This window comes from Tachypleus tridentatus, chromosome 11 (genome assembly GCF_004210375.1).
Source record: "Tachypleus tridentatus isolate NWPU-2018 chromosome 11, ASM421037v1, whole genome shotgun sequence".
In the NCBI taxonomy this organism is placed as follows: Eukaryota; Metazoa; Arthropoda; class Merostomata; order Xiphosura; family Limulidae; genus Tachypleus; species Tachypleus tridentatus.
In genome coordinates, this window is record NC_134835.1 from 65,590,285 (window position 1) to 65,604,535 (window position 14,251).

Here is a 14,251-nt window from a genome sequence, read left to right on the forward strand (position 1 = left end):
TCTAAACACTGTTAAAAAATTTGGGTTAATCGGATGACCAGTTTACAGTTAAGGGCTTCTAGCACAGCACAAATGTAACAAGAATAAGTGATAAACGGATAATTATATCATTATGTTATAACTCCTTTTGTGTGATGTAGTTTCACTTTGTGTAATTATGTAGTTACGTAAGTACTTCACTAAGATAAGTAATGAATAGATAAGATATACGTTGGACTATAAGCAAAAAAAAAAAAAAAAAAAAATTCACAACGTATTTCTGTTTAATCTGATAATTGCAGAAAAAGTTGTAGTGTATTTGTATACTTTATGTAACATTGAGCGTTGCCATTATTAGTTTTTCAGGAATTCGCCTCCCCCGACCTTAGTGGAGAACCGAAACAAAAATTAATATTCATTTCGACCCAGGAGTTAACTACATTAAAATCTGTGGGGCTTAGAGGTCGCTTCAGGTGAAAAATAACAGAATTTACTATAGTCTTTTAGGGTTTCACACAACAATTTAAATATATCGCACATTGAACAAAACATATGGAATCCAGTATTTTAGTCAAAGTTCATCCTTCTCAAGTTTCTGACCAAATTCTTCGGTCGTCTTCAGATATGTTGTGTTTGATTTTTCACAGTTGAATAAACTTTGAAGTATTGACGTAAATTTCATATTTTTATCGTTAGGCTTATTTGCAAAATAATACAAGAAATTTGTTTTTAATATAATGTCGTTAAGCGTAATTATAGAAAACAACTTTCAAGTTCTTGTTTCTTAATCCTTCATTACGTTGAGGAATGAACTAGTTAAAGAAACATCAAACGTAACATTATAAGCAACGTGTTGAAAGTGATGAAATTCACTGCGCATTAACCCTTGGGGAAACAAAAAGGTAGAAAGACATTGCTTGCTTCTTGAAGTTCGGTCGCAAATGAGAGGTCTGCTTCCTTTTTTGTCTGTTTCGACGACACTGTCACAACACCATGATTAATGCGAGGGTGTTTCTAAGCACTTCTTGCAGAACATGAGAGATTTTCTTCCTGTTTTCTGATAGTTCAATGTACACGTATGTCTCCAAGGTAATAATAAATCGAATAACTAATATCGGGAACGAAAGCCTTAGTTTAAACTGTTTTGTTTTTTTTATAGAATATTTTGCACTCTAGTAGCGAAGAGATTTGCTGCTTCATCTGGGTCTTTAAGCCTCTCTGTTTTATTTCCAGTCTGTTGTGATCTGTGGAAGTATGTAATATGATTTTAGAACTACAAGGAAAATTATACTCCACTTGATCCGCTACAACAGAAAATATGGTATTATCACACAAGAGAAAATGTACTGTTACCACATAGTAGAAAATATGGTATTATCACATACTAGCGAACTTCTCGTGTGACGTATTCATGGCATCATATCTACACGCTGAGGATGGAGAAAAATAAAGTTATTCGTGACGGAAAACGAGGGCGAAACGGCGAAAATGTGACCCCTGTTACAAATTTACATTCACACAGGATGAAAATTTCGTTAAGTTGGGGGTTGCATACCGTGTAATAAAAAAGTTTTTTTTTTCCAGTGTCATATAAGTAAGAGCTCCATTATAGTATGATTAGAAAATCTGACATTATCACACGTAGAAGATGTGGTATTATCACATAATAAAAACTGTGGCATTATCACATTGTAGAAAATGTTCCGTACCAGACGAATCAATGCAAGTATATAGAGGCTATCTATTATAGAAGTATACAGGTGGCTGCGAGTAAAACCCTATGTTTAAAGCAAAAGCTGCACATAAATTAATAATGATGTAAAGTTGCAGTAAAGTCGAAACTAGAATTACATTCCTCAATAATGTAATACGATCTAAGTCTCAAGGTATCTGTGAATTGTTTTGTGATATTACTGGGATTACCTTCCTCAATAATGTAATACGATCTAAGTCTCAAGGTATCTCTGAAATGCTTTGTGATATTACTAGAATTACCTTCCTTAATAATGTAATACGATCTAAGTCTCAAGGTATCTGTGAATTGTTTTGTGATATTACTAGGATTACCTTCCTCAATAATGTAATACGATCTAAGTCTCAAGGTATCTGTAAATTGTTTTATGATATTACTAGGATTACCTTCCTCAATAATGTAATACGATCTAAGTCTCAAGGTATCTGTAAATTGTTTTATGATATTACTAGGATTACCTTCCTCAATAATGTAATACGATCTAAGTCTCAAGGTATCTGTGAATTGTTTTGTGATATTACTAGGATTACCTTCCTCAATAATGTAATACGATCTAAGTCTCAAGGTATCTGTAAATTGTTTTGTGATATTACTGGGATTACCTTCCTCAATAATGTAATACGATCTAAGTCTCAAGGTATCTGTGAAATGTTTTGTGATATTACTAGGATTACCTTCCTCAATAATGTAATACGATCTAAGTCTCAAGGTATCTGTGAAATGTTTTGTGATATTACTAGGATTACCTTCCTCAATAATGTAATACGATCTAAGTCTCAAGGTATCTGTGAATTGTTTTGTGATATTACTAGGATTACCTTCCTCAATAATGTAATACGATCTAAGTCTCAAGGTATCTGTAAATTGTTTTGTGATATTACTGGGATTACCTTCCTCAATAATGTAATACGATCTAAGTCTCAAGGTATCTGTGAAATGTTTTGTGATATTACTAGGATTACCTTCCTCAATAATGTAATACGATCTAAGTCTCAAGGTATCTGTGAAATGTTTTGTGATATTACTAGGATTACCTTCCTCAATAATGTAATACGATCTAAGTCTCAAGGTATCTGTGAATTGTTTTGTGATATTACTAGGATTACCTTCCTCAATAATGTAATACGATCTAAGTCTCAAGGTATCTGTAAATTGTTTTGTGATATTACTAGGATTACCTTCCTTAATAATGTAATACGATCTAAGTCTCAAGGTATCTGTGAATTGTTTTGTGATATTACTAGGATTACCTTCCTTAATAATGTAATACGATCTAAGTCTCAGTGCGTCTGTGAATTGTTTTATGAGTTTACTTTCTTTTCTATCGACCCAGGTTTCTGGTTGTTTCCGTGAGCCTTGACTTTAGTTTTATGAACTTAACTAAGATCTATTGGCGTTAAAACATAATTTCTATGTACCCTTACAGGAAATATTAGAGATTTATTAATCCTTTTGGATAAATTATTATACATGATACTCTTTCCCATCTTCTTTATGATGGACGACATTTTTAAATACATTTAGTCGAAAATGGATTCATTGTGAGGTAAATATTTGATTAAGTACAGTTGTTCTAAGCCAAGGAAATGAGTTAAACATTCCGCGCACTACATCACATTGTATATCAATAAGATGTCAAACTAGAGAGCTGAAACAATGGTTGTTATGTTCGAACATCCAACAAGTCTTTCAGATCTGACACCTCTCAAGGTTGGATAGAAAGTAAAGATATGAAACTATAGTTGCTAGGTTCCGATTTCTAAAACTCCTTCAGATACGACACATATCTCTATGTACGATGGAACTAGAGAACTAAAACTGTGATTGTTATGTTCGAACATCAACAAGTCCTTTAGATACGACACATACCTCTATGTACGATGGAACTAGAGAACTAAAACTGTGAGCGTTATGTTTGAATATCAATAAGCCCTTGAGAAATGGCATGTGCTTCTAGGTTCCACGGAAAGTAGAGTTGAAACTGCGGTTGTTATGATTTGTAGAGTTTTAATTCATGTATAGCTACAGTTTCAGTGGACAAAATTCTATAACGGTATAAACTCAGATTACGTTAGTAAATATTAAAAGCACAATGGATTACATTCTTAGACTAAACGTATGTTGGATTACGTTATTAAATAGCAAAGGGACAGTGGTATTACATTGTTAGTGTGAAAACACATTGGGTTACGTTATTAAATAACAAAGACACAATGGTGTTACATTGTTAGTCTAAACACATATTGTATTACGTTGTTAATGACAAAGGTTCAACGGTTTATATTATTGGATATCCAAGTTTGTTTGTTTCTTTGTGTTTTGGAATTTCACACAAAGCTACTCGAGAACTATCTGTGCTAGCCGTCCCTAATTTAGTAGTGTAAGACTAGAGGGAAGGCAGCTAGTCATCACTACCCACCGCCAACTCTTGGGCTTCTCTTTTACCAACGAATAGTGGGATTGACTGTCACATTATACGCCCCCACGGCTGGAAGGGTGAGCATGTTTAGCGCGACGCGGGCGCGAACCCGCGACCCTCGGATTACGAGTCGCACGCCTTACGCGCTTGGCCATGCCAGGCCCGGATATCCAAGAAACACAAGATCATTTTCCTTAGATGATAAAGGCATCCTGAAACGCACATTCTGAGTGTGAAATCAAATTACATTCTTAAGTAATAAATACACTCCTCTAAGATAGCAAAAATATTCTATATTACGTATTTAAATAGCAAAATACTCTGGTTTATACAGCTAAGTAATAAAAGCATACTGGTTTACACACTTACTTAACAAATACGCTCTAGATTATGTACTTAAATAACTAAAGCACTCTGGATTACTTACTTAAATAACCAAGGTACACCAGCTTTCTTCGTTAAAATTAGCAAACAATGAACTACTTTTTGACATTTTCTTAATAAGCCATGATGCAGAAAGATGTATTATTTTCGCGTTTCAGTTGTTTCTCACGCTTATAGGGAAGTTGGAGCAAAATCTATATTGAATACACGCAAATTGTAATAAAGAGATTGTAGCCATTATAGTAGATGAGCACAGTTAACGCTTCATATTGTTTGATAACCTTCACGTAGGACCGTTTCACTGCGAGTTTTATAATTATCTAAAAAGCAATGTCACGGTTATGTTTAGTAACCTTTTCAAGCAAGTTTTACTGTTTTGATAGAATAAGTGTGTTCACCATCGTTGTTAACAGCCAACCGTTTATTGTTGTTAATTGTTCATACATATATTGTTTAGTATAAACGCTATATTCGATATAAGTTATATGGAGCTGAAGTTACATTGAAATGTGTTGCTAATTATAAAAACTTGTTGTCGTTTTGGATTAAGCACAAAGCTACACAATGGGCTATCTGTGCTTTGCCCACCATGGGTGACGAAAACTGGTTTCTAGTATTGTAAGTCTGCAGACAATTCGCTGTGCCATTGGAGGGCATTATAAAAAGACTTCTGGATAAATGAACGTAAAAATGTAGAAGAATAACTCTGCACATTTAGAATAAAAAAACAGATTAGGAGCTTCCATTTTTAGTCCCAATCGTCAAAAATGATTAAAATATTTCACACAAAAAAATTAACACAAATGTTAAATAAGTATAGATTTATCTGTTTCAAAATAGACACTTGTTAATTCTACAGCTGTTACATTGGCAAGCTATGATTTTGCTTTAGTATCGTACAAAAAAGGAATTTATGTTAGGTAAAAATTAGTTTTTGTAGGAACTCAAAAATCTAATTGAATGTCCAATTATCAAAAGGAAAAAATTCTATACATTATATTTAATATGAACTAAAATGATTACCTTACAGATAGCAAAAAATAAAATCATGAGAATTCATTCTAGCTTTTCATAACGTCTTTTAACGTTTATTTTTAACATAAACTTAATGTCTGATTTTCATGACAGTTTCTTCCTGAAACACTTTTTCTATGGTTTAATGAACTACCATTTCTACATACTGAAGTTATTAGCCACTCGGCTCATTTACTAAAGCTATGTAAACTGCATAGCGCATATTTTATATTATGTGTATTATTCAGTTTGAGACTTTACAAAACTTCCGTTTGTGACTATCAAAAATTCTGCAGTCCAAAGATTGCTTAATATATATATTCAGTACATTATATTGTTTTGTTTTTTGAATTTCGCACAAAGCTACTCGAGGGTTATCTGTGCTAGCCGTCCCTAATTTAGCAGTGTGAGACTAGAGGGAAGGCAGCTAGTCATCACCACCCACCGCCAACTCTTGGGCTACTCTTTTACCAACGAATTGTGGGATTGACCGTCATATTATAACGCCCCCACGGCTGAAAGGACGAGCATGTTTGGCGCGACGGGGATGCGAACCCGCGACCCTCAGATTACGGTACATTATATTAAAACGATTTTAGAGCCTTACCAAGTCATTAAAGTCCATGGCACCACGTCTTATCATACTCTGTCTGGCAGTCGCCAATCTTGAAACTATCCCGGAAGTGTATTTTCTGTTGCAACTATCATAAAATTTTCTTGTCAGGAGCATACGAAGCTCACCAAATGCCATCTAGTATACACAAACAGAAATTTTTCAGTACTCATTTCAGCTATCCGATCATTCAGAAAGCCATAGATACTGTATTTGGTGACTCAATCTGTTTATCTTTGTAATTAATAACACGAATACACGTTTCATTCTCCAGCTGCTTGAGATATGCGACAGCTGAACAGATATGTCTTGAAAGCAACTTATGTATTCGTAACTTGTCTCGGAGTTCCTTCTCGATTATACCGTGTATTGTCGCTTTAAGAGCGTGGATTACTTTTGCCACTGACATTTATGTTTTGGATTTTCACCTGTTAAAAGATGCCGCACGTTTCTTACTCTGACTAAGGTACTACTTTTTACGGGTCTCTTTCAAATTAGCCCTTTTAACCCTAAGTTTTATATATTCTGGTTTATAGATCTAAACACACATTTATGATCTTCGATATCGACATTTTGTTTCGTTAACAACTATTATATATCTTTCCATAAAGTGCTGCTCCACCACGTCTATATCACGTGTGATTGTCACGTGAATTGATACTTTGCATATTATAAATCATTTCATCTTAAAGTACTGAACCTTCTGTATTATACAGGACAAAATAACAAATAATATTTTATATCACTAAAGTTATAACCAAACGCTTTTAAATATTAAACGATAAAAGATGCTGACGGTACTTTAATATCTTTATAATCTTTCACTGGAAAACTTCATGAAGATCACTTGCTATAGGAGTAAACGATGTATTCAAACTTGTTCATGAAGCATTTCTGTAAAACAGATATATATTGTTCTCCTTCATTAATCACGGTTCACGTAATACAAAAAAATGTAATAATTTACTTCCATGAATCTTCATGAAAGTCGCTGCACAATTTCGTCAATAATTTAAGTTACACAGAAATAGACGGTTTTCTCCTGTTATTGTGTTGGTCAAGATATTATGCCATGGCTGTTGAAGAGTAAATCCGATAGTTATTATGCTCTGTCATTTACGTGAGAAAATAGAATGATACGATGAAAAGACTGGACCAGAGTATACATTAACAGTAACGGTGTGAGGGAAGTCCGTTATTGTTGTTTTGTAACATAAAGCTACACAACGCTCTGTCCAACAAGGGTCTCTAAAACCGGTTTCTAACGTAAGTCAACACTGATGAAGGGAAAGGGGGGTAATGATGGACCAGTTGGTTTTCTTGTTTAATATCCGTAAAGATTAAAGAACCCTTTACGATTATGAAAAGTTATAATCGGGTATAAACGTAGCAGTGATTTTCGGCGCCATTTAACAGAAAATTAAGAAAGGGAGGTGTGAGCGAGATTGGATAAATTGAGTAAGAGGCGAAGGAAGAAGTAAAAGGCTGCTAGGAAGGAACAATACACGTTTTGAAGTTTATTGATTGTTGATTATGGCAATAAATAGTAATTTGTTAGGCATTTAGCCATTTCCTGGTAGAAATTATAAATAAGATTGAAGAAAAAGTGATACGCGAGTGTAGCATGATCGTAAAACAAAGTGGTCCCAAGCCAATCTACAACATTAGAAGGCATTGTAGTTTGGCTAAGGAAAAACTGTGATAAAAGAAACCCTTTTAACTAAGCAGAACACTCCTATCTCATGGCGGTGGTAACATTAATTACGGATTTTCTAACTTTGGTAATTATACTGAATACGTTTTCTTGACGTTCGTAACTACAACGAATACGGTTTTTAATGTTGTTATTACACTGAATGCGTCTCTCTAACGTTAAACTTGTACTATTCAGTATTTACGTCTTTCTAACTACGCTAACAACAGTGAATACGTTTTTCTAACGTAGGTAAGTACATCGAATACATCTTGTTAACATTGGTAATTCTACTGAATACATCTTTGTAACTTTGGTAATTATACTAAATTTGTTTTTTATTTAACTTCTGTAAATACACTGAATACGTCTTTTTAACGTTTGTAATTAAACTTATTACTTTTCTGGCCTTTGTAATTATACTGAAAATGCTTTTCTAACAGTGATAGCCACGCTGAATATGTCTTTCTAAGATTAAAAATTGTACCTAATACGTCTTTCTAACATTGGTAATTACACTGAATACGTCTTTCTAACATTGGTAATTGAATGCAATACGCCTTTTTAACCTTGGTAATTGCACCGAATACAGAATAAGTCACTCTTACTTGATAGCTAAACTGAATACGTTTTGATGACGTTGGTAAATTACGCTGAATACGTCTTTCTAATATTAATAGTTAAATTTATCGTCTTTGTAACGTTGACAACTACGCTAAATGTGTTTTCCTGACATTGTAGCCTACACAGGACACTTCTTTTTTAACATCCGTAATTAAATAATATGTTTTCCTAGCATGTAGAACTACCTTAGACCCGATCTTAATGTTTACTGAATAATTCGTAAGTGATGTTATTATAAGGTTTTGATTAATGTTTGCAAAAGTGTTCGAAAGTTTTCTTATGGCCGCGTGAGAAACTAATGTGGCTTGACAAGAATATGTGTAGCTCTCTATAAGACTTGAACAAATCAAAAGCAAGATATATAACACAGAGAACGTGTTTGAATAAAACAAGATATATAATATAGATAACTCGTTTCTGTAGAACAAGATATATAACATTGAGAACACGTTTCTATAAAACAAGACATATAACACAGAGAACTCGTTTCTATAAAACAAGATATATAACATAGAAAATACGTTTCTATAAAACAAGATATATAACAGAGAATGCGTTTCTATAAAACAAGATATATAACAGAGAACACGTTTCTATAAAACAAGATTATAACAAAGAGAACACGTTTCTATAAAACAAAATATATAGCATAGAGAATATGTTTCCATAAAACAACTTAAAATTCTGGTTTCAAATGATAATTCATAAAAAAAATCTTTATCGAGTAATACTCTTTCATCTGAGGTTGAACTCAGTGTTTTAACATTCCTTCTAGTAGGTTTGCAATAAAAAATTTTATCTAATGGAAGAAAATCGAAGTCTGATTTAGGATTCTTAACTTCAAATGTAGTTTTTAAAGAAACATAAACAGTAAACCACAGACCCACCCCGCCCACCTCAAGGTCAGGCCAAGCTACAAAGAACTGTGCACTACAGCGTTATAATTTTGATTTAACTGAAAGAAATTACTCAGATAAAACTGTGGTTTACGCACAATGCTAAATGACATTTTAAGTAATATAAAAAAGTAGGAGAGGACAAAAACTTAGTTTTCTTTCTCAGCACCTAGTTTTGAATCCCCATAAGCAGTAATAGAATAGATAAGATGTATTGGTACATCACACTTTCTGTTATAGAGGTCGTCGTTGTAACTTCGTGTAATACTGTATCATTGTTACTGTTGCGCTGGTTATAAGAAGTTATATCAATGCAAGCGCTGAAGAAACGTTTATATATCATCTGACATTACATGAGAAACAATTCCACAACTGTGCGGAGGAAGTGTTGCAGGCAAACTAGTAAAAGGTAAACTAGTATATAATTTTAAAACTTTTTAACAATTATTGGAAATTACATAAATATCAGAAAAGTAAATATCCGTGAATAACCAAGTGATCAAAAGTCAGTTACAAGACTAGGATACAAGTAAAATCACAGCCTATTTGATCCCGCTAATATCACATATAATTATTAGTGAAGGGAAAAGTTGCACGGAAGTATGCTCGGAAAAAGGTTGATATAAATTAGAAACGTTCTCTTTCACACGAATGTTTCACGAAACGTTTCACACCTGAATAACTTTTAACTATTTCCTAACTTTAAGATTGGTAAATAGGTGTTATAAAATAGACCTAAACATGGCCGTTAACTAAACACTCATTCAATAATAATTCTAATTCGAATATTAATTACCCAGATATGTTAAAACTGTTTTAAGTAAAACAAGACAAAAAAAATCTCAGACCTCGGAAAAGTATGCTATAACTCAGTGTTTTGAATTATCAGATTTTCTTAAATAACTGAAAAGCATCTTATTCGAATAAAGGAAATAAGGATATATTATATTTATGAAAAATATTATATTTATTATATTAATAAAAAATTAGGACACTTAACTTGGAAGATCCATACATTCCCAGTACGTAATGTTCTTAAGATATCTTTCAAGTTCTTAGTTAAGACTTTCTTAAGATAATTTTGTGAAATAACATAGGAGATATCTTACGACCTTCTAAAACTGATCTGAAGTAGTAACTTGGAAAATAACTACAAAAAGATCACAAAATATTTTCGTGAAACTGAATCCAGAAGCATAGGTTTTATAATTATCACATCAAGATGTTTTACTATGTTGTGTGTAGTCTTATAAAGTTGTGTGTGTGTCTGTTTTCTTATAGCAAAGCCACGTCGGGCTATCTGCTGAGTCCACCTAGGGTAATCGAAGTAGTTTTATATAGGTGAACTGAACTTCAGTACGTCATTCGCTTTTGATCTTAATATTTGGTTAAGATATGTTTCATGCCTCTCATCACATAAAAAATTTGGTGTAACGTAAATAATTTTAAATGTTAATAGTTGGTTTAATGTAAAAAAAATTAAGTTTAACATTTATTGTTTTTATGTTTCTACTGAACATGCTGAAAAAGATAAAAATAAACTGAGATAGGCCTTTTCAGGGTTAGGATCAATGGATCCTAGTATGAATGGAAATTCGTCTGTGCGAGTTTCATCCTACCGGTGCCCAGACGTGAAAGGAGATCATGGTATATATGGTTAAGGATTTTCATTCAGCGGGTGAATTATGTTTAATGGGGAAATGTAACCTTGCCATGTTCCTGGGGTGGCGGCTAGTGATGAGAATTGACGTGTTAGTACAGAATGGTTTATTATAGTACCGGATCGCTAGGGTTCTGGGTCGTTTTCTTAGCATAGGTTTTTGTTTGGTTTTTCTAGGTGTGTGTAAATCGAGAGTCCTAAAGTTATCCGGATTGCAAGATTTCATATTCTATCATCGAGGGAATGCACGCTTTATAAATTGCCCTAATATTTTTTCTCTCCACTCTTTAACTATGCTTCCGATTTTTCGTATATAGTAGATTCGTCTATAGACTTTAGTAAGAAGTGGTCGATCCATGTTAGGAATTTTACCGTTGGGGAGAATTTTAGTTCCATATTGTACATTTTGAGTTTGAATTTGATGACCGTATTTCTTTTGCGAGATATCCTTCTTTTGAAAATTATTGTTTGGGTTTTGGGCGCGTTAAACGCTACTCTCCAAATGCTGCACCAGGTGATTATGAAGTTAAGGAAAATCTGCACTTTGAAGACTGCTAGCAGGGATTCTCAGGAGTTGCTCTAGACTACGATGTCCTCTACATACTGCATATCGGGAACGGAATGTCATTAACGAAAATGGTAGAGTTAAGGGCTGAGAACTGACCCTTAGGGTACGTCTGCTGTAAATGTTACTGTAGAGTTGTTGATTTTCACTCTGGCTGTTCTGTTGGTAAGAAAGCTCAAGATCCATTGTGTTATAGGAGGAGGAAGACGGAACTGGGTCGGAACCTTGCAGTGAACTTTTCTTTATAAATACGGAACATTTCAATCGTGACGTCACTTCTAGCATGTGTGACGAAATACCGCCAGATTAGCGTATGGAAACTGTCCTTTGAAAAAAAAAAGAACTTTTATACAAATAACGGTAAGAGGATTTATAATAACACTGTTTATCTTGCCAGTCTATATATGTTATTATGTTTCCATTAATAGAAAATTATGTATTCCGGTACTTCACTACTTGGATCTCAACAACTTCCTTTTTAATTTGTGTTCGTTGTCCATTATCCAAACAAAGCTTCTTAATATTCTTTAAGACATCCATTTTAATTCATTCAGTCAATAATTCTAAGTTAAGCGTATTTATAATAACAGCAAAATGTTTGCTGTAATGAAAGTAAATAAAATGCTCTAGTTAATAGAAAAAATCAATTTTATGAGACATTTTTGAGGTTTTATTAAATAATTAATACGTATTTATTGAAACTATTTATTCATGCACTAGAAAACTACATATCTTATCATTTTGTAAGTGAGAAGAAAAGAACAATGAGAGATAAAGTTGTATAAACGACAAATCTTATTAAGTAATCTTACAAACATCTTAGTTTATAGAATTTTTATAGTTGGGATTTGGATGGCCACAAAGAATTTAGAAAAGAGTGAGAACTATATATTAAAACAATTTTGGTGCCTCACCATATCGTTAAAGTCAGTGCCATCATGTTCAGTCGTACTCTATCCGATGAACGTGCATCTTGAAAATAGCCCTGCACCTTATTTCTATTGTAAAAAGTCTTCATCATTAGACTGCATTTTCAAAATCCATTGCTCATCTTTTGTTCTTTTGATAATCCACGAGGACGACAGTTTCTCAGTGCCTGTTTTATCAGTCCGATTCCACAGAAATTCGTCGTCGTTTCGTCTGGCACATTTAATAGTGCGTATTTTTATGAAATTACATGAATATTTATTTCATTCCCCGTACTGCTTGAAGAATTCGACGGTCGTATGCACGGATATGTTTTAGAAACACCTCGCGTACATGAGGCTTGTGTCGCTTGTCCTAAAGCGAATTCTTCTTGATTAAGTTGAGTACGGTTACCTTGGAAATATGAACGGCTTTTGCTTCTGACCTTTTCGTTCATGAATTCTCATATATTACAAGACGAATCACTTTGTTTGCCGCAAATGACGTATAATTTGTTGAAAGTCGTTCTTTTTGCATGTTCCTGGTGTCACGTGTTCCATATTCCTTTGTTTTCCAATGTCATTAACTACCTTGATGTGCCTATCTTGGAAATTCTAAATTTTCAATTTGGATGTATCTTTACGATCTCAGTTTATGAACACTTTGCTTCTAAGATTGTCTATACAACGCAAAACAGACAGTGTCAAAATGTATTTCTGATACATGACGTTCCACCATAAGTTTATATCGGACGTGTGTTTAACGTAGTTTGCTGATTTGCATACTGAGAACAATTTTAATATAATGTGCTCAATCCCCTGTAGTAACAAAGTATAACTTTACGTTTTGTGGCATTTCCTTCTCCTAGTTAGACCGTTATCTAAGGGGTTAGTTTTTATTATTAATGTATGTTGATAATTTGTGTCAAGCGAAAGTTATTAAAATTAAGAAGGTACTCCCATTATTATTATTTTAGATATTAAAGTTTATATACTGTGTTCGTGCTACTTATTGTAATTTTTTTTCATAACGATATTTCATGAACTACACTTTCTTATGATTTTCTTGTGTAAACTGTTTATTTTTGTTGTTTTTGAATTTATCACAAAACTACACGAGAGCTATCTGTACTAGCCATCCCCAATTTAGCAATGTAAGACTAGAAGAAAGGCAGCTAGTCATCACCATCCACCGTCAACTTTTGGGCTACTTTATCATCAAAGAATAGTTGTATTGACCGTCACATTAAAACGCCCCCACGGCTGAAAGGGAGATAATATTTGATGTGACGGGGATTCCAACTCCTTGACCTGCGGACTGTGAGTCGAACGTCCTAATCACCTGGCCTTGCTGTGTCTCTTGTGTAAACTAATACTACATTACATTGAACTAGATGTAGGTTTCACATGGTATGGCACATTTTTGTGCCGTCATTTTACTGTTCTCATTTTTCCTACCGGTAATTTATTTTAGGTCATCATTGTACTACCGGTCATTTATTTTACTGCTGTTATTCTACTACCAATTATTTGTTTTACTGTCGTCATTTTGCTACCGATCATTTATTTTTACCGTCGTCATTCTATTACCAATTATTTATTTTTACTGTCGTCATTCTACTACCAATTATTTATTTTACTGTCGTCACTCTACTACCGGTCATTTATTTCACTACCGGTCATTTATTTTTCCGTCGGTCAATAATTACATTCTCAAAACAAAACATTTCCTAGCACAGTTAACGA